Here is a 24100-nt window from a genome sequence, read left to right on the forward strand (position 1 = left end):
GACATTGCCATATCATCCTTTTCAGTAATGTTTACTTGTTCCTTGTCAACTTTCTCTTTCGTGCCCTTTAGTAATTCCTTCATTAAGTAGCAAACTTAGGCATTAGTTCTAAAATCTCATGGAACTAAATACTTACCTGAAGTGTAGTCAACATCTCCTTGAACTTTGCAAAGATCCCTGCCTCATCGTCCTGAACCGGTTTCTTCTTGATTATGGGATACAATGGCTTTATGTAATCCGATAGTTCTGGATTTGGATTATTCAGGATCTGCTTCTTTGTTCTTCTCCAAGGGGAGTTTTTATCTATTAGTTTCTCAATGGTGACTCCTCTTTCCTCTTGGTCACCCTGATTTCCACTCTCATTTTTTTCAATCCTGACTTCTCCTTTCTCAATCACATCCTCTCAATTATTTCATCTTCACCCTTTTTGGTGATCACCTGAAAACCTGTTTCCACAACCTTGCATGATTGATTCTTAGGATAATCTACAATGTTACTTGTAAATCCTCCACTCGAACTTGGTAAAGCAACAACTTGTCTGAATAACTGACCAATATGTATCTCCAAATAGTTTATTTATGCATCATGGTTCCTACTCATTGTTTCATGGTTATTATTCACCTTATCAAAACTACTTTGAGTGGCTTTAATGAAATTTTGCAAAGTATCTTCCTTTGCATTAGAGCTTGTTGGTCTTGTTGAATACCTTGATTAACACTTGAATTTTGGCTATTTCCCCAACGGAAATTATGGTGATCCTTCCAGCCCGAATTGTAGGTGTTGGAATAATGGATGTTCTTCTGAAAATTAGTAATTGGACTTCTTCACTTGGCCCTTCCAAAGAGAACCTTCCATTTTCATGTTCTCCTCCACAAAAATCACACCTAAGTGCTTGTACCTGGATCACGTTAGCTTTACCTAAGCTTCTTTAAACTAGCTTTTTATGTAACAATTCAATCTGAGCTAAAAGTGAAGTAAGGGTATCAACAAGTAACATACCTTTGGGCATGCCCATAATTTCAATTTTTATCAACCTTTTGCTTTTTGAACGGTACTCATTCAAGCACATCTTCTCAATAAGGGCTTCCACTTATGTTTGGTCATTGATTGGATTGTGCCTCCTACAGAAGCATCCAACAACATGCATGTCTGACTCTTGAGACCTTTGATGAAATTATGCATTTTCTCCATATTATTCATATTATAATTTGGAAACTACGCCAAAAACTTGATGACTTCTCGACAAGTGTACTGGTAGTATCTCAGTAATAGAATATTGAATCCACAAGGACTGCTTTTTAACAAAACAAAAAGTGTGCAATGCATAGAAAATAGTAAATCGGAGGGGGGGGGGGGTCAGATTTCAAAACAAAAATAACAAAGAGTTCAAACAAAACTATGAAAGCGGTCAGGTTGTGTCTAGAATCCTTTTTTTCTCTATTGTTGATGTTTGATACCTCACATGAATAGCCTCATCATTATATTCCCACGACGAATTAACAAAATCTTTATTACTGATCCCTCACAAAATAGCTCACTAATCACTACTTGAAGCTTCCTTTATTCTTTGAAATTTTGAAGTTTTTTGAACTTGCATTTGCTGAGGTTGTTGTTGAACTTGTGGTTGGTAGAATCCTTCATCATTTCCATCTTGATTGTCTTCTTGATCATTTTGAGCAGCTTCTCCTAGATGCATGTTTTGTAACCTCCTAATGTCCGAAGCATTGAGAGGTGCTTTCGAACTAATCATCTCGTCGTCGGGGTAAATGGGCACATGTGTAACAAAAGTTTGAACCTTTCCCATGAGTCATAAATCGACTCAATTTCCCGCTGCTCGAAATTTACAATTTCCTCTCTTTGCTCGACAAACTGAGTAGTGGTGAAGAAATTTATAGGAATTTATCCTCCAATTCCTTCCATGTTTGAATTGTCCCATTTGGAAGGCAAAACAACTAATACTTAGCCCTTCCAATTAGTGAGAACCCAAACAACCTCAACTTGACCTGATCTTCAGTTACATCGGTTGGTTTACACATCGAAGTTATTTCGTAGAAGCGTGTAAGATGCTCCAACAGGTCTCTAATCGCCTTCCTGGCAAACAGATTGTCTCTTAAACCTGAAAGCACAAAATTCTTTATATAAAAGTTAGCAAGGTCTGCCGGTACAAACCCTCTCGAAACTTGTCTTTCATCGGTTCTTCTATAGTAATCCCCCATAGTCTAAGGTGGTACATATGCCATGATGATTTCCTCTTCAGAGTCAGAAGAAATCAGTGGTTGATCTTCAAATAAGATCCTTTGAGCTATATTTGCTTCTCTGGCTACTCTTCTAATAGCACATGCGGTTCTTTCAATTTTTGGATCTAATGATGTCAGCACCGATCCTAAGTTGCGCATACAGAAACATGAAATACCTCAGTAGCACTATGATTATAAAAAGTCTTAAGACAAAAAATCACAAACTAAAAAAATAAAATGTTGCATCAGCATTGCCTTGTTGAAATATCAATAGTCCCCGGCAACGACACTAAAAACTTGATGACTTCTTGGCAAGAGTATCGATAGTGTCATAGTAATAAAATATTGAATCCACATGGACTACTTTTTAACAAGATAAAAAGTGTGCAATGAATAAAAAATAGTAAATGGGGGGGGTGTTAGATTTCAAAATAAAAATAACAAAAAGTTCAAACAAAATTATGAAAGCGAGTAGGTTGTGTCTAGAATCCCTTATTTCTCTATTGTTGATGTTTGATGTCTCACATGAATGATCTCATCACTATAATCCCAAGGAGATTTAGTAAAACCGCTATAACTAATCCTCTGTGAAATAACTCACTAATCACTACTCGGAGCTTCCTATCCCTAGTCCACTAGCGTAAGTGGGATTAAGTAATGTAAGAGAGCGTTAATTCACTAGCCACTGTTCGGGGTTTTCGATTCCTAGTTAACTAGCGTAAGTAGGACAATTGCCCTAGGTCAAACACATAGGCTAATGGTCAGTAATCCCTATGTGCTCAAAATCAGATTAAAAGAGTATCTCATATAAAAATTATTATGAATGAGAGACAATTGAATAGGACAATAGATTAAAGCATTCATGTAAAGTGAAATCAACATATTGCCAACAATATTGAAATAAGTTCATCATAACATAACCTAACCTAGACGGTTTAGCTACTCATAATTCAAAATGCAATACCAAAAATATTTAAAGAGAATAACATATAAGATCCCTTGAAATCTTGGCCTCCAATGGCTCCAAATGCTCTCAAAAACCACTTATGATGCTGCACAATCAGACTCTCTATGCCAAATTTTGTAACCCTTGTGAAAGTGCAGAAAATCCCCTTTTATTTGCTTCAGGATGGACCAGAACGTGTCAGAAAATCCCAATAAAAAGTAACCATCGCGCGTGTGATGCAACCTTTATGACACTATCGTGCGTGCGATGCTACACAATATTGCGTGTGATTATTACATTAGCTGCATGCTTTTGCTCCCCTTTTCACCTGAATTTTCACTAAGTCCAATTTCTTCACACTTAGATATTTCTCCCTCATTCTTTGGTCTTTCTTCTTCATTTTTTCTCCTCTTTGACTTGTTTTGATCAGTTTCTTCGACCGATTTTATGAAATGGCAGACTTCCATCATCTTCTCAAATTCTGCTTGATTGGCAGACATTCTGGCTTCAACGACAGATTATGCACAACTATGTCAGTATCGTGTCCTGGCATATCTTGATATAACCAAGCAAAAACATCCACATACTCTTGCAACAACTTGACCAACTCTTCCTCTACGCTTTGCTCAAAGGTACTCGAACTTGACTACCTTCCTGTCCTCTTCAGTCCCCAGATTGATTACATCCTTTGGTTCTTGATGAGGCTGGATCATCTTTTCCTCTTGCTTCAACATTCTGACCAACTCTTCTAGGAGTTTGTAGTCTTCCTCACCATCCTCTTCGGCATGGTTAACCGGGAAGTTGAAGTCATGAGAAAATATAATGTTATCGTGTTCAATGGGTTCAGTTATTAATGATCTGCATGAAGATGATTTATTCTGTTTAGTGGATTTAAAACTGGAAATAAAGGTGATGTGGAAATGAAAATTGTCATTTATTTTATTTTATTTGTGAAGATTGAAAAATGAAAAACAGAGATCTCAATTGAATCACAAAATGCAATTTTATTAATTATACAAATTTATTTTATTAAAACAAAGATGTGTCCTACAAAGCTGTCCATATGCCTTGGTAGAGTAAATGACCTTTTTTAGAGAAACAAGAAATTACTTTGAAAATGAAATATTCAGGGGAATCTCTGTAGCCTTCTAGTTGTTGAGAACAACACCTGGAGGACCATCAAACACCATCTTCTTAAAAACTTGCTTTAAAGAAGACATCTTGAATACTTGGCACATGTTCCAATCTAGTTCCTTAATCTTTGCTCCACTCAAAAGGTGGTTGGTATCCCAATTCTAACATGTCCTTTTTCTTTTCCACATCAATTACCTTTCCCCAACCTTCAGGACTTCCAACTTCAATTGCAACTTTTAAATTCTTTTAAGAAGATATGTTTACTTTTGGCTCTTCAGCAAGCTTCTTCTTTATCTGCACAACAATGACCACTTCCAGAGCTTAGAAAGGAGTTTCCACAATTTCTTCACGTCTTTAATATACATGAATAAAGATAGGTGGCTGACAATGATGTATTCCTCCCTAAAGATGGAAACTAGTTAATCGTAGGTAACAAACTTTAACTTTTGCTGGAGTGTCGAGGTGATAGCTCTAACATCATGAATCCAAGGTCTACCTAGCAGATAGTTGTAAGAATGCATAATTTCCATCACCTGGAAAGTGACCTAGAATATTTGTGGCCCAATAAGAACTAAAAGGTCAATCTCCCCAATGACCATTCGTCTGGACCCATCAATGCTTTCACAATCACAGTGCTTGACTTCACATGAGGTCCATCAACCCTAAATTGGGTTAAAGTAACGTTCGGTAACACATTCAAGGACAAAACAACATCTACCAGCACTCGATCCAAAGTCACATCATTGCATTTGATAAAAATATGAAGAGCCATATTGTGTTCACGCATGTTAGGTGGAAGATCAACATCAATGGACATTAGGAATCTGCTTACGCTCAGATTGGCAGCCATATTACCAAACTAGTTGATGCTGATATTTTCAGTTACATAAGCTTCATTTAGAAACTTCAACAAAGTAGTCATGTGATCCTTAAATCTCATCAACAGGGACATGATATAAATTTTTGATGGGGTCTGGTTGAGTTGATCTACCACCTTGTAGTCTCTTTTTTTATGATCTCCAGAAGCTCTTTCTCATCCTCTAGTGTCACAGTCCTCTTAGACGACCCTTCTCATGATTCAACATATCATCCTTCCTGTTGGGACAAACTGGATGGAATACTTAGCTTCTCAGTGACCTTCTTTTGAGACAAATCTGGATGGAATACTCGACTACTGCAAGTTATACTGCCTGGTGTAACACCCCGATAAAAATAAGATAATTATTTAATTTAAGTTAATATTATATTTATTAATTTAATTAAATAATTGGAATTATTGGATTATTATTATTATTATTGGAATAATAATTATTGGAAAATATATATAAGTTGGAAATAAGAAAAAGAGTCCCATTTGGTAAAGAAAGGGTTTCACGTGAAAAGCAGAGAAGCGGCTGAAAAGAGGAAAAGGGCAAAGAGACAGAGCAAGAGGAAGAAGGTTGGAGAAGAGAAAAACTTGAAGCTTAAAGATTCGCCGGATTAACTCAGGTAAGGGGGGTTTATCGTCGTTTAATGGGTATTATGGGTTAACATGTAATGGGTAGTGATAAGCCATTGATTTGACCCTAATTGGGATGTTGAATGCTGAAAAATTGTGATGAATAAACTATGTTAAAGCCGTAATTGAATCTGTAATTAGATGGGTAGTGATTTTCCGAACGTATAGCTTTTTACGGAATCGGAATCGGAGGTCCCGAAGTCCTCTAACGGCGGAAAATGCGGAGAATTCTGCATTCTGCTTCAGGTTAGCGCAGGAACAGCTTTCTGTCTTGCGTTAACCGGTTAACCCAGGGTGTTAACCGGTTAACACTGTTAGGAATTATGAAGTATTGCTGTTTTGCTTGCGTTAACCGGTTAACCCAGGGCGTTAACCGGTTAACGCTGTTGTGATTTCTGAGAAATTGCTGTTCTGTCTGCGTTAACCGGTTAACCCAGGGCGTTAACCGGTTAACACTGTTGAATTTTGCCAGAAAACGTGTTCTGTGTTGCGTTAACCGGTTAACCCAGGGCGATAACCGGTTAACACTGTTGGAAAAGTGAAAAATTAATATTTTAATATTGTGAACATAATTGGTGATTGGCCTATATCGGTGTGTGATATAGTAGGGATTATTTCCCGTTGTTTTGAGTAGGATAGGTATTAGTAGAGTGTGCTAATACTGTGACTGAATTAATTGGCATGACATGATATAATTATGTGATAAATATGCTGATGATGTGTGAAAATATGCATAATGTTGTGAATGTATATATTATGTATGTAATTGTGGATGGACTGTTTTATGGCTTAGAGTGTGAGCATATGTCCATTGTGGATTGTTGTTGATGTTGCATGCTAGGTGATTTGGCATAGCATAATGTGGCCTTTATGGTGGTAGCTAATTCCCATGGTGAGGAATTAGTGATGTTAGTCATTTTGGACTGTTGTTGATGTTTGCATGCTAGATGATTAGCGTGCATAGCATGGCCCTTGGGGTGGTAGCTAATTCCCATGGTGAGGAATTAGTGATGTGAGTCACTAGGTCTCAAATGAGTGGGACTAGTGAGCTTGGTAGCCGTACCTGGATTTGGTCGGTGAAGTTGAACTATATGTTCACGAATAGTCGGTACCGCATGCATGGAGTATCATTGCATAATGTATGTATGGCGTATAATATGAATGGATGTATTCCAATATTATACGTGTGCTTTGTGTTGGTGTTGAGTATGAATTGAGATTATACGTGTGCTTTATGTTGGTGTTGAGTATGATGTTTGAGTTGATGTGCCGTTACTGAATGTGTGTTATGATTAGGGTGATGAAATGTGTTAAATTACTTAACATTGCATGATATTTTATAATGCTTATTATATCGATTGAGGAACTCACCCTTACAACTATTTTTCAGGTAACGAGCAGTGATTGAGTAGGAGCTAGTGCTTGGAGTCTAGTGTAGTTCCTTAGTGGGTCATGCTCTGGTAGATGTAACATCGGGATGGGATGTTTTAAATGTTTTATTGTTGGTTGTGAACCAGTTTACATGTAATATGCTACATGTTTTGCATGATTGATTTAAGCTCTATCCGCTGCGTATTGTGCAAATGCTTTATGTTTTGAATTAATAAAAGAGCATGACAGTTATTATGGTGAATGGTGTGAAATGATTGTGTGACACCCTTAATTGCATAATTACTCTGATTGATATATGTTGTTATTTTAATTAAATATTTGGGGTATTTTAGAAGGGTGTTACATTAGTGGTATCAGAGCCTGGTTGGTCGAGTCGAGTCGTAATTATTCTGTTTCCCTGTACGTGATAGGTGTTGTGCAACCCTATCAGTACTTATTGTTTTAGCTTGTTGGGTTTTCAGAATAGAGATGGCTGGAAGGGGTAGAGATGATGCTGCGATTGCTGAGGCTCTGGGTATGCTAGCTGGAGTACTTGGAGGGAGTCCGAATGTTGTGGGAATGGGAGCTGCTCGTCAACTGAGTGAGTTCCAGAAGAACAATCCTCCAATGTTCAAGGGAGCATACGATCCAGATGGCGCTCAGAAGTGGTTGAAGGAGATTGAGAGGATCTTCCGAGTGACTGAGTGTGCCGAGAACCAGAAGGTCAGGTTCGGTACGCATATGCTGTCAGAAGAAGCAGATGATTGGTGGGTTGCTACCCGCACTGAGTTGGAATCTGCTGGGAATGCTGAGATCACTTGGGCTGTGTTCAGAGAGAGATTCCTGAGGAAGTATTTTCCAGAGGATGTTAGAGGAAAGAAAGAGATAGAGTTCTTAGAATTGAAGCAGGGCAACCGGTCTGTTACTGAGTATGCTGCTAAGTTTACAGAGCTGTCAAAGTATTACACTCCCTATGATGAGGCTACTGGGGAATTTTCAAAATGTGTGAAGTTTGAGAACGGGTTACGTCCCGAGATTAAGCAGGCTATTGGGTATCAACGGATTAGAGTGTTTTCTGATTTGGTTGACTGTTGCAGAATTTTTGAACAGGATACCAAGGCCAGAGCGGAGAGCTATCAGCAGAGGGTTGATAGGAAAGGCAAGAATCAGAATGATCGTGGGAAACCGTATGCAGCTGGCAAAGGTTTCCAGAGACAGAGTGGGATGAAGAGGCCTAGTGGGGGAGACTCCAGTGCCCCTGCTAAGTGTTACAGATGTGGTCAGGCTGGACATCGTTTCCATGAGTGTACCAGTGCTGAGAAGAAGTGTTTCAAGTGTGGCAAAGGTGGTCACTTGGCTGCAGAGTGTCGGTTGAAGACTATGACTTGTTTCAACTGTGGAGAGGTGGGTCATATTAGCCCACAGTGTCCTAAGCCGAAGAAAGAGAACCAGTCGGGAGGCAAGGTCTTCGCTTTATCGGGTTCTGAGACTTTTGCAGATGATTGTTTGATCCGAGGTACGTGTTATATTAATGGCTTTCCTCTTGTAGCTATTATTGACACAGGTGCAACTCATTCCTTTATATCTTTGGATTGTGCTGTGAAACTTAAATTAGAGATATCTGAGATGCATGGAAGTATGGTGATTGATACTCCTGCGAAGGGTTCAGTGACTACTACTTCAGTTTGTTTAAATTGTCCTTTGAGTATTTTTGGTAGAGACTTTGGGATGGACCTAGTGTGTCTTCCACTTGTGCAGATTGATGTTATTCTGGGTATGAACTGGTTGGTGTTTAACCGAGTCTATATCAATTGTTTTAATAAAACTGTGATCTTTCCTGAGATTGAGGAAGGAAAGAGTTTGTTTCTGTCAGCAAGGCGGGTGAATGAGGCAGTAGCAGATGGGGTAGAGTTGTTTATGCTGTTAACGACTTTGGAGGCTAAAGATAAACTGGTGAATTGCGATCTAGCCGTGGTGTGTGATTTTCCTGATGTGTTTCCTGAAGAAGTGAACAAATTACCGCCAGAGCGTGAAGTTGAGTTCTCGATTGATTTGGTACCTGGTACTAGGCCGGTGTCGATGGCTCCGTACCGTATGTCTGCTGTTGAGTTAACTGAATTGAAGAGTCAGTTGGAAGATCTGTTGGATAAGAAATTTATTCGTCCGAGTGTGTCACCGTGGGGTGCACCGGTGTTGTGGGTTAGAAGAAGTTAGTTTTCTTGGTCATGTGATTTCAAGAGGTGGTGTTGCTGTTGATCCTTCTAAGATAGAAGCGGTATCTCAGTGGGAAGCTCCGAAGTCTGTTGCTGAGATTCGAAGTTTCCTTGGTTTGGCTGGTTATTATAGGAAGTTCATTGAGGGATTTTCTAAGTTGGCGTTACCGTTGACGATGTTGACTAGAAAGGGGCAAGCGTTTGTTTGGGACTCAAAATGTGAAGAAGGTTTCCAAGAGTTAAAGAGAAGGTTGACTACTGCTCCTATTCTAATATTACCGAGTCCATCGGAACCATTTGAGGTTTACTGTGATGCTTCATTGTTGGGTTTGGGTGGTGTTTTGATGCAGAATAAGCAGGTTGTAGCTTATGCTTCGAGACAACTGAGGGTTCATGAGAGGAACTATCCGACACACGATTTAGAGTTGGCAGCCGTGGTATTTGTTCTGAAGTTATGGAGGCATTACTTGTACGGGTCAAGATTTGAGGTTTTCAGTGACCATAAAAGTTTAAAGTATTTGTTTGATCAGAAAGAGCTGAATATGAGACAGAGGAGATGGTTAGAGTTTCTGAAGGATTATGACTTTGGTTTGAATTACCATCCGGGTAAAGCAAACGTAGTGGCTGATGCATTGAGTCGGAAATCATTGCATATGTCTATGTTAATGGTTAAGGAATTGGATTTAATTGAGCAGTTTAGAGACTTGAGTTTGGTGTGTGAGAGTACTCACAATAGTGTTAAATTGGGAATGTTGAAGTTAACAAGTGGTATTCTGGATGAGATTAGAGAGAGTCAGAAATCCGATGTGCTTTTGGTGGACAAGTTGACTCTAGTGAATCAAGGTCAAGGTGGTGAATTCAGAGTGGATGAGAATGGTGTTTTGAAATTTGGTAATCGGGTGTGTATTCCGGATGTTACCGAGCTTAAGAAGAGTATTCTTGAGGAAGGACATCGTAGTGGCCTGAGTATTCATTCTGGGGCTACGAAGATGTATCATGATTTGAAAAAGTTATTTTGGTGGCCGGGAATGAAAAGAGAAATTGCGAGTTTTGTTTATTCTTGTTTGACTTGTCAGAAGTCAAAGATTGAGCATCAGAAGCCATCTGGGCTAATGCAACCGTTGGCTATTCCAGAGTGGAAGTGGGATAGTATCAGTATGGATTTTGTTTCTGGTTTACCGAGGACAATTAAGAATTTTGAAGCTATTTGGGTGATTGTCGACAGATTGACAAAATCGGCTCATTTCATTCCGATCAGAATGGATTATCCGTTAGAGAGATTAGCCGAGTTGTATATTGAGAAGATTGTAAGTTTGCATGGTATTCCGTCGAGTATTGTTTCGGACAGAGATCCTAGATTTACATCAAAGTTTTGGGAAGGTTTGCAGAAGGCTTTGGGAACTAAGCTGAGATTGAGTTCTGCATATCATCCGCAGACTGATGGTCAGACTGAGAGGACGATTCAGTCATTGGAAGATCTTTTGAGAGCTTGTGTTTTGGAAAAGGGAGGTGCTTGGGATTGTTATTTACCTTTGATTGAGTTTACCTACAACAATAGTTTTCATTCGAGCATTGGTATGGCACCGTTTGAAGCTTTGTATGGTAGAAGATGTCGGACGCCTTTATGTGGGTATGAGTCCGGTGAGAGTGCTGTGGTTGGACCGGAGATTGTTCAACAGACTACGGAAAAGATTAAGATGATTCAGGAGAAGATGAGAATTGCTCAGAGTCGTCAGAAGAGTTATCACGACAAGAGAAGGAAGTCACTTGAGTTTCAAGAGGGGGATCATGTGTTTCTACGTGTTACTCCGATAACTGGAGTTGGTCGAGCTTTGAAGTCGAAGAAGTTGACACCTCGATTTATTGGTCCTTATCAGATTTTGGAGAGGATAGGGGAGGTAGCCTATCGTATCGCTTTACCGCCGTCACTTGCAAATTTGCATGAGGTTTTTCATGTGTCTCAGTTGAGGAGGTACATTCCTGATCCGTCGCATGTAGTCCAAATAGATGATGTACAGGTGAGAGATAACCTGACTGTTGAAACATCACCTATGAGGATCGAGGATCGAGAGTTGAAGCAGTTGCGGGGTAAAGAGATTGCTTTGGTAAAGGTAGCTTGGGGAGGACCAGCAGGTGGCAATGTGACTTGGGAACTTGAGAGTCAGATGAAGGAGTCTTATCCGGAGTTATTCGCTTGAGGTATGTTTTCGAGGACGAAAACTCTTTTAGTGGGGGAGAGTTGTAACACCCCGATAAAAATAAGATAATTATTTAATTTAAGTTAATATTATATTTATTAATTTAATTAAATAATTGGAATTATTGGATTATTATTATTATTATTAGAATAATAATTATTGGAAAATATATATAAGTTGGAAATAAGAAAAAGAGTCCCATTTGGTAAAGAAAGGGTTTCACGTGAAAAGCAGAGAAGCGGATGAAAAGAGGAAAAGGGCAAAGAGACAGAGCAAGAGGAAGAAGGTTGGAGAAGAGAAAAGCTTGAAGCTTAAAGATTCGCCGGATTAACTCAGGTAAGGGGGGTTTATCGTCGTTTAATGGGTATTATGGGTTAACATGTAATGGGTAGTGATAAGCCATTGATTTGACCCTAATTGGGATGTTGAATGCTGAAAAATTGTGATGAATAAACTATGTTAAAGCCGTAATTGAATCTGTAATTGGATGGGTAGTGATTTTCCGAACGTATAGCTTTTTACGAAATCGGAATCGGAGGTCCGGAAGTCCTCCAACGGCGGAAAATGCGGAGAATTCTGCATTCTGCTTCGTGTTAGTGCAGGAACAGCTTTCTGTCTTGCGTTAACCGGTTAACCCAGGGTGTTAACCGGTTAACACTGTTAGGAATTATGAAGTATTGTTGTTTTGCTTGCGTTAACCGGTTAACCCAGGGCGTTAACCGGTTAACGCTGTTGTGATTTCTGAGAAATTGCTGTTCTGTCTGCGTTAACCGGTTAACCCAGGGCGTTAACCGGTTAACACTGTTGAATTTTGCCAGAAAACGTGTTCTGTGTTGCGTTAACCGGTTAACCCAGGGCGTTAACCGGTTAACACTGTTGGAAAAGTGAAAAATTAATATTTTAATATTGTGAACATAATTGGTGATTGGCCTATATCGGTGTGTGATATAGTAGGGATTATTTCCCGTTGTTTTGAGTAGGATAGGTATTAGTAGAGTGTGCTAATACTGTGACTGAATTAATTGGCATGACATGATATAATTATGTGATAAATATGCTGATGATGTGTGAAAATATGCATAATGTTGTGAATGTATATATTATGTATGTAATTGTGGATGGACTGTTTTATGGCTTAGAGTGTGAGCATATGTCCATTGTGGATTGTTGTTGATGTTGCATGCTAGGTGATTTGGCATAGCATAATGTGGCCTTTATGGTGGTAGCTAATTCCCATGGTGAGGAATTAGTGATGTTAGTCATTTTGGACTGTTGTTGATGTTTGCATGCTAGGTGATTAGCGTGCATAGCATGGCCCTTGGGGTGGTAGCTAATTCCTATGGTGAGGAATTAGTGATGTGAGTCACTAGGTCTCAAATGAGTGGGACTAGTGAGCTTGGTAGCCGTACCTGGATTTGGTCGGTGAAGTTGAACTATATGTTCACGAATAGTCGGTACCGCATGCATGGAGTCTCATTGCATAATGTATGTATGGCGTATAATATGAATGGATGTATTCCAATATTATACGTGTGCTTTGTGTTGGTGTTGAGTATGAATTGAGATTATACGTGTGCTTTATGTTGGTGTTGAGTATGATGTTTGAGTTGATGTGCCGTTACTGAATGTGTGTTATGATTAGGGTGATGAAATGTGTTAAATTACTTAACATTGCATGATATTTTATAATGCTTATTATATCGATTGAGGAACTCACCCTTACAACTATTTTTCAGGTAACGAGCAGTGATTGAGTAGGAGCTAGTGCTTGGAGTCTAGTGTAGTTCCTTAGTGGGTCATGCTCTGGTAGATGTAACATCGGGATGGGATGTTTTAAATGTTTTATTGTTGGTTGTGAACCAGTTTACATGTAATATGCTACATGTTTTGCATGATTGATTTAAGCTCTATCCGCTGCGTATTGTGCAAATGCTTTATGTTTTGAATTAATAAAAGAGCATGACAGTTATTATGGTGAATGGTGTGAAATGATTGTGTGACACCCTTAATTGCATAATTACTCTGATTGATATATGTTGTTATTTTAATTAAATATTTGGGGTATTTTAGAAGGGTGTTACATTAGTGGTATCAGAGCCTGGTTGGTCGAGTCGAGTCGTAATTATTCTGTTTCCCTGTACGTGATAGGTGTTGTGCAACCCTATCAGTACTTATTGTTTTAGCTTGTTGGGTTTTCAGAATAGAGATGGCTGGAAGGGGTAGAGATGATGCTGCGATTGCTGAGGCTCTGGGTATGCTAGCTGGAGTACTTGGAGGGAATCCGAATGTTGTGGGAATGGGAGCTGCTCGTCAACTGAGTGAGTTCCAGAAGAACAATCCTCCAATGTTCAAGGGAGCATACGATCCAGATGGCGCTCAGAAGTGGTTGAAGGAGATTGAGAGGATCTTCCGAGTGACTGAGTGTGCCGAGAACCAGAAGGTCAGGTTCGGTACGCATATGCTGTCAGAAGAAGCAGATGATTGGTGGGTTGCTACCCGCACTGAGTTGGAATCTGCTGGGAATGCTGAGATCACTTGGGCTGTGTTCAGAGAGAGATTCCTGAGGAAGTATTTTCCAGAGGATGTTAGAGGAAAGAAAGAGATAGAGTTCTTAGAATTGAAGCAGGGCAACCGGTCTGTTACTGAGTATGCTGCTAAGTTCACAGAGCTGTCAAAGTATTACACTCCCTATGATGAGGCTACTGGGGAATTTTCAAAATGTGTGAAGTTTGAGAACGGGTTACGTCCCGAGATTAAGCAGGCTATTGGGTATCAACGGATTAGAGTGTTTTCTGATTTGGTTGACTGTTGCAGAATTTTTGAACAGGATACCAAGGCCAGAGCGGAGAGCTATCAGCAGAGGGTTGATAGGAAAGGCAAGAATCAGAATGATCGTGGGAAACCGTATGCAGCTGGCAAAGGTTTCCAGAGACAGAGTGGGATGAAGAGGCCTAGTGGGGGAGACTCCAGTGCCCCTGCTAAGTGTTACAGATGTGGTCAGGCTGGACATCGTTTCCATGAGTGTACCAGTGCTGAGAAGAAGTGTTTCAAGTGTGGCAAAGGTGGTCACTTGGCTGCAGAGTGTCGGTTGAAGACTATGACTTGTTTCAACTGTGGAGAGGTGGGTCATATTAGCCCACAGTGTCCTAAGCCGAAGAAAGAGAACCAGTCGGGAGGCAAGGTCTTCGCTTTATCGGGTTCTGAGACTTTTGCAGATGATCGTTTGATCCGAGGTACGTGTTATATTAATGGCTTTCCTCTTGTAGCTATTATTGACACAGGTGCGACTCATTCCTTTATATCTTTGGATTGTGCTGTGAAACTTAAATTAGAGATATCTGAGATGCATGGAAGTATGGTGATTGATACTCCTGCGAAGGGTTCAGTGACTACTACTTCAGTTTGTTTAAATTGTCCTTTGAGTATTTTTGGTAGAGACTTTGGGATGGACCTAGTGTGTCTTCCACTTGTGCAGATTGATGTTATTCTGGGTATGAACTGGTTGGTGTTTAACCGAGTCTATATCAATTGTTTTAATAAAACTGTGATCTTTCCTGAGATTGAGGAAGGAAAGAGTTTGTTTCTGTCAGCAAGGCGGGTGAATGAGGCAGTAGCAGATGGGGCAGAGTTGTTTATGCTGTTAACGACTTTGGAGGCTAAAGATAAACTGGTGAATTGCGATCTAGCCGTGGTGTGTGATTTTCCTGATGTGTTTCCTGAAGAAGTGAACAAATTACCGCCAGAGCGTGAAGTTGAGTTCTCGATTGATTTGGTACCTGGTACTAGGCCGGTGTCGATGGCTCCGTACCGTATGTCTGTTGTTGAGTTAACTGAATTGAAGAGTCAGTTGGAAGATCTGTTGGATAAGAAATTTATTCGTCCGAGTGTGTCACCGTGGGGTGCACCGGTGTTGTTGGTTAGAAGAAGTTAGTTTTCTTGGTCATGTGATTTCAAGAGGTGGTGTTGCTGTTGATCCTTCTAAGATAGAAGCGGTATCTCAGTGGGAAGCTCCGAAGTCTGTTGCTGAGATTCGAAGTTTCCTTGGTTTGGCTGGTTATTATAGGAAGTTCATTGAGGGATTTTCTAAGTTGGCGTTACCGTTGACGATGTTGACTAGAAAGGGGCAAGCGTTTGTTTGGGACTCAAAATGTGAAGAAGGTTTCCAAGAGTTAAAGAGAAGGTTGACTACTGCTCCTATTCTAATATTACCGAGTCCATCGGAACCATTTGAGGTTTACTGTGATGCTTCATTGTTGGGTTTGGGTGGTGTTTTGATGCAGAATAAGCAGGTTATAGCTTATGCTTCGAGACAACTGAGGGTTCATGAGAGGAACTATCCGACACACGATTTAGAGTTGGCAGCCGTGGTATTTGTTCTGAAGTTATGGAGGCATTACTTGTACGGGTCAAGATTTGAGGTTTTCAGTGACCATAAAAGTTTAAAGTATTTGTTTGATCAGAAAGAGCTGAATATGAGACAGAGGAGATGGTTAGAGTTTCTGAAGGATTATGACTTTGGTTTGAATTACCATCCGGGTAAAGCAAACGTAGTGGCTGATGCATTGAGTCGGAAATCATTGCATATGTCTATGTTAATGGTTAAGGAATTGGATTTAATTGAGCAGTTTAGAGACTTGAGTTTGGTGTGTGAGAGTACTCACAATAGTGTTAAATTGGGAATGTTGAAGTTAACAAGTGGTATTCTGGATGAGATTAGAGAGAGTCAGAAATCCGATGTGCTTTTGGTGGACAAGTTGACTCTAGTGAATCAAGGTCAAGGTGGTGAATTCAGAGTGGATGAGAATGGTGTTTTGAAATTTGGTAATCGGGTGTGTATTCCGGATGTTACCGAGCTTAAGAAGAGTATTCTTGAGGAAGGACATCGTAGTGGCCTGAGTATTCATTCTGGGGCTACGAAGATGTATCATGATTTGAAAAAGTTATTTTGGTGGTCGGGAATGAAAAGAGAAATTGCGAGTTTTGTTTATTCTTGTTTGACTTGTCAGAAGTCAAAGATTGAGCATCAGAAGCCATCTGGGCTAATGCAACCGTTGGCTATTCCAGAGTGGAAGTGGGATAGTATCAGTATGGATTTTGTTTCTGGTTTACCGAGGACAATTAAGAATTTTGAAGCTATTTGGGTGATTGTCGACAGATTGACAAAATCGGCTCATTTCATTCCGATCAGAATGGATTATCCGTTAGAGAGATTAGCCGAGTTGTATATTGAGAAGATTGTAAGTTTGCATGGTATTCCGTCGAGTATTGTTTCGGACAGAGATCCTAGATTTACATCAAAGTTTTGGGAAGGTTTGCAGAAGGCTTTGGGAACTAAGCTGAGATTGAGTTCTGCATATCATCCGCAGACTGATGGTCAGACTGAGAGGACGATTCAGTCATTGGAAGATCTTTTGAGAGCTTGTGTTTTGGAAAAGGGAGGTGCTTGGGATTGTTATTTACCTTTGATTGAGTTTACCTACAACAATAGTTTTCATTCGAGCATTGGTATGGCACCGTTTGAAGCTTTGTATGGTAGGAGATGTCGGACGCCTTTATGTGGGTATGAGTCCGGTGAGAGTGCTGTGGTTGGACCGGAGATTGTTCAACAGACTACGGAAAAGATTAAGATGATTCAGGAGAAGATGAGAATTGCTCAGAGTCGTCAGAAGAGTTATCACGACAAGAGAAGGAAGTCACTTGAGTTTCAAGAGGGGGATCATGTGTTTCTACGTGTTACTCCGATAACTGGAGTTGGTCGAGCTTTGAAGTCGAAGAAGTTGACACCTCGATTTATTGGTCCTTATCAGATTTTGGAGAGGATAGGGGAGGTAGCCTATCGTATCGCTTTACCGCCGTCACTTGCAAATTTGCATGAGGTTTTTCATGTGTCTCAGTTGAGGAGGTACATTCCTGATCCGTCGCATGTAGTCCAAATAGATGATGTACAGGTGAGAGATAACCTGACTGTTGAAACATCACCTATGAGGATCGAGGATCGAGAGTTGAAGCAGTTGCGGGGTAAAGAGATTGCTTTGGTAAAGGTAGCTTGGGGAGGACCAGCAGGTGGCAATGTGACTTGGGAACTTGAGAGTCAGATGAAGGAGTCTTATCCGGAGTTATTCGCTTGAGGTATGTTTTCGAGGACGAAAACTCTTTTAGTGGGGGAGAGTTGTAACACCCCGATAAAAATAAGATAATTATTTAATTTAAGTTAATATTATATTTATTAATTTAATTAAATAATTGGAATTATTGGATTATTATTATTATTATTATTGGAATAATAATTATTGGAAAATATATATAAGTTGGAAATAAGAAAAAGAGTCCCATTTGGTAAAGAAAGGGATTCACGTGAAAAGCAGAGAAGCGGCTGAAAAGAGGAAAAGGGCAAAGAGACAGAGCAAGAGGAAGAAGGTTGGAGAAGAGAAAAGCTTGAAGCTTAAAGATTCGCCGGATTAACTCAGGTAAGGGGGTTTATCGTCGTTTAATGGGTATTATGGGTTAACATGTAATGGGTAGTGATAAGCCATTGATTTGACCCTAATTGGGATGTTGAATGCTGAAAAATTGTGATGAATAAACTATGTTAAAGCCGTAATTGAATCTGTAATTGGATGGGTAGTGATTTTCCGAACGTATAGCTTTTTACGAAATCGGAATCGGAGGTCCGGAACTCCTCCAACGGCGGAAAATGCGGAGAATTCTGCATTCTACTTCGTGTTAGCGCAGGAACAGCTTTCTGTCTTGCGTTAACCGGTTAACCCAGGGTGTTAACCGGCTAACACTGTTAGGAATTATGAAGTATTGATGTTTTGCTTGCGTTAACCGGTTAACCCAGGGCGTTAACCGGTTAACGCTGTTGTGATTTCTGAGAAATTGGTGTTCTGTCTGCGTTAACCGGTTAACCCAGGGCGTTAACCGGTTAACACTGTTGAATTTTGCCAGAAAACGTGTTCTGTGTTGCGTTAACCGGTTAACCCAGGGCGTTAACCGGTTAACACTGTTGGAAAAGTGAAAAATTAATATTTTAATGTTGTGAACATAATTGGTGATTGGCCTATATCGGTGTGTGATATAGTAGGGATTATTTCCCGTTGTTTTGAGTAGGATAGGTATTAGTAGAGTGTGTTAATACTTTGACTGAATTAATTGGCATGACATGATATAATTATGTGATAAATATGCTGATGATGTGTGAAAATATGCATAATGTTGTGAATGTATATATTATGTATGTAATTGTGGATGGACTGTTTTATGGCTTAGAGTGTGAGCATATGTCCATTGTGGATTGTTGTTGATGTTGCATGCTAGGTGATTTGGCATAGCATAATGTGGCCTTTATGGTGGTAGCTAATTCCCATGGTGAGGAATTAGTGATGTTAGTCATTTTGGACTGTTGTTGATGTTTGCATGCTAGGTGATTAGCGTGCATAGCATGGCCCTTGGGGTGGTAGCTAATTCCCATGGTGAGGAATTAGTGATGTGAGTCACTAGGTCTCAAATGAGTGGGACTAGTGAGCTTGGTAGCCGTACCTGGATTTGGTCGGTGAAGTTGAACTATATGTTCACGAATAGTCGGTACCGCATGCATGGAGTCTCATTGCATAATGTATGTATGGCGTATAATATGAATGGATGTATTCCAATATTATACGTGTGCTTTGTGTTGGTGTTGAGTATGAATTGAGATTATACGTGTGCTTTATGTTGGTATTGAGTATGATGTTTGAGTTGATGTGCCGTTACTGAATGTGTGTTATGATTAGGGTGATGAAATGTGTTAAATTACTTAACATTGCATGATATTTTATAATGCTTATTATATCGATTGAGGAACTCACCCTTACAACTATTTTTCAGGTAACGAGCAGTGATTGAGTAGGAGCTAGTGCTTGGAGTCTAGTGTAGTTCCTTAGTGGGTCATGCTCTGGTAGATGTAACATCGGGATGGGATGTTTTAAATGTTTTATTGTTGGTTGTGAACCAGTTTACATGTAATATGCTACATGTTTTGCATGATTGATTTAAGCTCTATTCGCTGCGTATTGTGCAAATGCTTTATGTTTTGAATTAATAAAAGAGCATGACAGTTATTATGGTGAATGGTGTGAAATGATTGTGTGACACCCTTAATTGCATAATTACTCTGATTGATATATGTTGTTATTTTAATTAAATATTTGGGGTATTTTAGAAGGGTGTTACATTAGTGGTATCAGAGCCTGGTTGGTCGAATCGAGTCGTAATTATTCTGTTTCCCTGTACGTGATAGGTGTTGTGCAACCCTATCAGTACTTATTGTTTTAGCTTGTTGGGTTTTCAGAATAGAGATGGCTGGAAGGGGTAGAGATGATGCTGCGATTGCTGAGGCTCTGGGTATGCTAGCTGGAGTACTTGGAGGGAATCCGAATGTTGTGGGAATGGGAGCTGCTCGTCAACTGAGTGAGTTCCAGAAGAACAATCCTCCAATGTTCAAGGGAGCATACGATCCAGATGGCGCTCAGAAGTGGTTGAAGGAGATTGAGAGGATCTTCCGAGTGACTGAGTGTGCCGAGAACCAGAAGGTCAGGTTCGGTACGCATATGCTATCAGAAGAAGCAGATGATTGGTGGGTTGCTACCCGCACTGAGTTGGAATCTGCTGGGAATGCTGAGATCACTTGGGCTGTGTTCAGAGAGAGATTCCTGAGGAAGTATTTTCCAGAGGATGTTAGAGGAAAGAAAGAGATAGAGTTCTTAGAATTGAAGCAGGGAAACCGGTCTGTTACTGAGTATGCTGCTAAGTTCACAGAGCTGTCAAAGTATTACACTCCCTATGATGAGGCTACTGGGGAATTTTCAAAATGTGTGAAGTTTGAGAACGGGTTACGTCCCGAGATTAAGCAGGCTATTGGGTATCAACGGATTAGAGTGTTTTCTGATTTGGTTGACTGTTGCAGAATTTTTGAACAGGATACCAAGGCCAGAGCGGAGAGCTATCAGCAGAGGGTTGATAGGAAAGGCAAGAATCAGAATGATCGTGGGAAACCGTATGCAGCTGGCAAAGGTTTCCAGAGACAGAGTGGGATGAAGAGGCCTAGTGGGGGAGACTCCAGTGCCCCTGCTAAGTGTTACAGATGTGGTCAGGCTGGACATCGTTTCCATGAGTGTACCAGTGCTGAGAAGAAGTGTTTCAAGTGTGGCAAAGGTGGTCACTTGGCTGCAGAGTGTCGGTTGAAGACTATGACTTGTTTCAACTGTGGAGAGGTGGGTCATATTAGCCCACAGTGTCCTAAGCCGAAGAAAGAGAACCAGTCGGGAGGCAAGGTCTTCGCTTTATCGGGTTCTGAGACTTTTGCAGATGATCGTTTGATCCGAGGTACGTGTTATATTAATGGCTTTCCTCTTGTAGCTATTATTGACACAGGTGCGACTCATTCCTTTATATCTTTGGATTGTGCTGTGAAACTTAAATTAGAGATATCTGAGATGCATGGAAGTATGGTGATTGATACTCCTGCGAAGGGTTCAGTGACTACTACTTCAGTTTGTTTAAATTGTCCTTTGAGTATTTTTGGTAGAGACTTTGGGATGGACCTAGTGTGTCTTCCACTTGTGCAGATTGATGTTATTCTGGGTATGAACTGGTTGGTGTTTAACCGAGTCTATATCAATTGTTTTGATAAAACTGTGATCTTTCCTGAGATTGAGGAAGGAAAGAGTTTGTTTCTGTCAGCAAGGCGGGTGAATGAGGCAGTAGCAGATGGGGCAGAGTTGTTTATGCTGTTAACGACTTTGGAGGCTAAAGATAAACTGGTGAATTGCGATCTAGCCGTGGTGTGTGATTTTCCTGATGTGTTTCCTGAAGAAGTGAACAAATTACCGCCAGAGCGTGAAGTTGAGTTCTCGATTGATTTGGTACCTGGTACTAGGCCGGTGTCGATGGCTCCGTACCGTATGTCTGTTGTTGAGTTAACTGAATTGAAGAGTCAGTTGGAAGATCTGTTGGATAAGAAATTTATTCGTCCGAGTGTGTCACCGTGGGGTGCACCGGTGTTGTTGGTTAGAAGAAGTTAGTTTTCTTGGTCATGTGATTTCAAGAGGTGGTGTTGCTGTTGATCCTTCTAAGATAGAAGCGGTATCTCAGTGGGAAGCTCCGAAGTCTGTTGCTGAGATTCGAAGTTTCCTTGGTTTGGCTGGTTATTATAGGAAGTTCATTGAGGGATTTTCTAAGTTGGCGTTACCGTTGACGATGTTGACTAGAAAGGGGCAAGCGTTTGTTTGGGACTCAAAATGTGAAGAAGGTTTCCAAGAGTTAAAGAGAAGGTTGACTACTGCTCCTATTCTAATATTACCGAGTCCATCGGAACCATTTGAGGTTTACTGTGATGCTTCATTGTTGGGTTTGGGTGGTGTTTTGATGCAGAATAAGCAGGTTATAGCTTATGCTTCGAGACAACTGAGGGTTCATGAGAGGAACTATCCGACACACGATTTAGAGTTGGCAGCCGTGGTATTTGTTCTGAAGTTATGGAGGCATTACTTGTACGGGTCAAGATTTGAGGTTTTCAGTGACCATAAAAGTTTAAAGTATTTGTTTGATCAGAAAGAGCTGAATATGAGACAGAGGAGATGGTTAGAGTTTCTGAAGGATTATGACTTTGGTTTGAATTACCATCCGGGTAAAGCAAACGTAGTGGCTGATGCATTGAGTCGGAAATCATTGCATATGTCTATGTTAATGGTTAAGGAATTGGATTTAATTGAGCAGTTTAGAGACTTGAGTTTGGTGTGTGAGAGTACTCACAATAGTGTTAAATTGGGAATGTTGAAGTTAACAAGTGGTATTCTGGATGAGATTAGAGAGAGTCAGAAATCCGATGTGCTTTTGGTGGACAAGTTGACTCTAGTGAATCAAGGTCAAGGTGGTGAATTCAGAGTGGATGAGAATGGTGTTTTGAAATTTGGTAATCGGGTGTGTATTCCGGATGTTACCGAGCTTAAGAAGAGTATTCTTGAGGAAGGACATCGTAGAGGCCTGAGTATTCATCCTGGGGCTACGAAGATGTATCATGATTTGAAAAAGTTATTTTGGTGGCCGGGAATGAAAAGAGAAATTGCGAGTTTTGTTTATTCTTGTTTGACTTGTCAGAAGTCAAAGATTGAGCATCAGAAGCCATCTGGGCTAATGCAACCGTTGGCTATTCCAGAGTGGAAGTGGGATAGTATCAGTATGGATTTTGTTTCTGGTTTACCGAGGACAATTAAGAATTTTGAAGCTATTTGGGTGATTGTCGACAGATTGACAAAATCGGCTCATTTCATTCCGATCAGAATGGATTATCCGTTAGAGAGATTAGCCGAGTTGTATATTGAGAAGATTGTAAGTTTGCATGGTATTCCGTCGAGTATTGTTTCGGACAGAGATCCTAGATTTACATCAAAGTTTTGGGAAGGTTTGCAGAAGGCTTTGGGAACTAAGCTGAGATTGAGTTCTGCATATCATCCGCAGACTGATGGTCAGACTGAGAGGACGATGCAGTCATTGGAAGATCTTTTGAGAGCTTGTGTTTTGGAAAAGGGAGGTGCTTGGGATTGTTATTTACCTTTGATTGAGTTTACCTACAACAATAGTTTTCATTCGAGCATTGGTATGGCACCGTTTGAAGCTTTGTATGGTAGGAGATGTCGGACGCCTTTATGTGGGTATGAGTCCGGTGAGAGTGCTGTGGTTGGACCGGAGATTGTTCAACAGACTACGGAAAAGATTAAGATGATTCAGGAGAAGATGAGAATTGCTCAGAGTCGTCAGAAGAGTTATCACGACAAGAGAAGGAAGTCACTTGAGTTTCAAGAGGGGGATCATGTGTTTCTACGTGTTACTCCGATAACTGGAGTTGGTCGAGCTTTGAAGTCGAAGAAGTTGACACCTCGATTTATTGGTCCTTATCAGATTTTGGAAAGGATAGGGGAGGTAGCCTATCGTATCGCTTTACCGCCGTCACTTGCAAATTTGCATGAGGTTTTTCATGTGTCTCAGTTGAGGAGGTACATTCCTGATCCGTCGCATGTAGTCCAAATAGATGATGTACAGGTGAGAGATAACCTGACTGTTGAAACATCACCTATGAGGATCGAGGATCGAGAGTTGAAGCAGTTGCGGGGTAAAGAGATTGCTTTGGTAAAGGTAGCTTGGGGAGGACCAGCAGGTGGCAATGTGACTTGGGAACTTGAGAGTCAGATGAAGGAGTCTTATCCGGAGTTATTCGCTTGAGGTATGTTTTCGAGGACGAAAACTCTTTTAGTGGGGGAGAGTTGTAACACCCCGATAAAAATAAGATAATTATTTAATTTAAGTTAATATTATATTTATTAATTTAATTAAATAATTGGAATTATTGGATTATTATTATTATTATTATTGGAATAATAATTATTGGAAAATATATATAAGTTGGAAATAAGAAAAAGAGTCCCATTTGGTAAAGAAAGGGTTTCACGTGAAAAGCAGAGAAGCGG

The sequence above is a fragment of the Lathyrus oleraceus genome, chromosome 5, assembly GCF_024323335.1.
Source record: "Lathyrus oleraceus cultivar Zhongwan6 chromosome 5, CAAS_Psat_ZW6_1.0, whole genome shotgun sequence".
Lineage (NCBI taxonomy): Eukaryota > Viridiplantae > Streptophyta > Magnoliopsida > Fabales > Fabaceae > Lathyrus > Lathyrus oleraceus.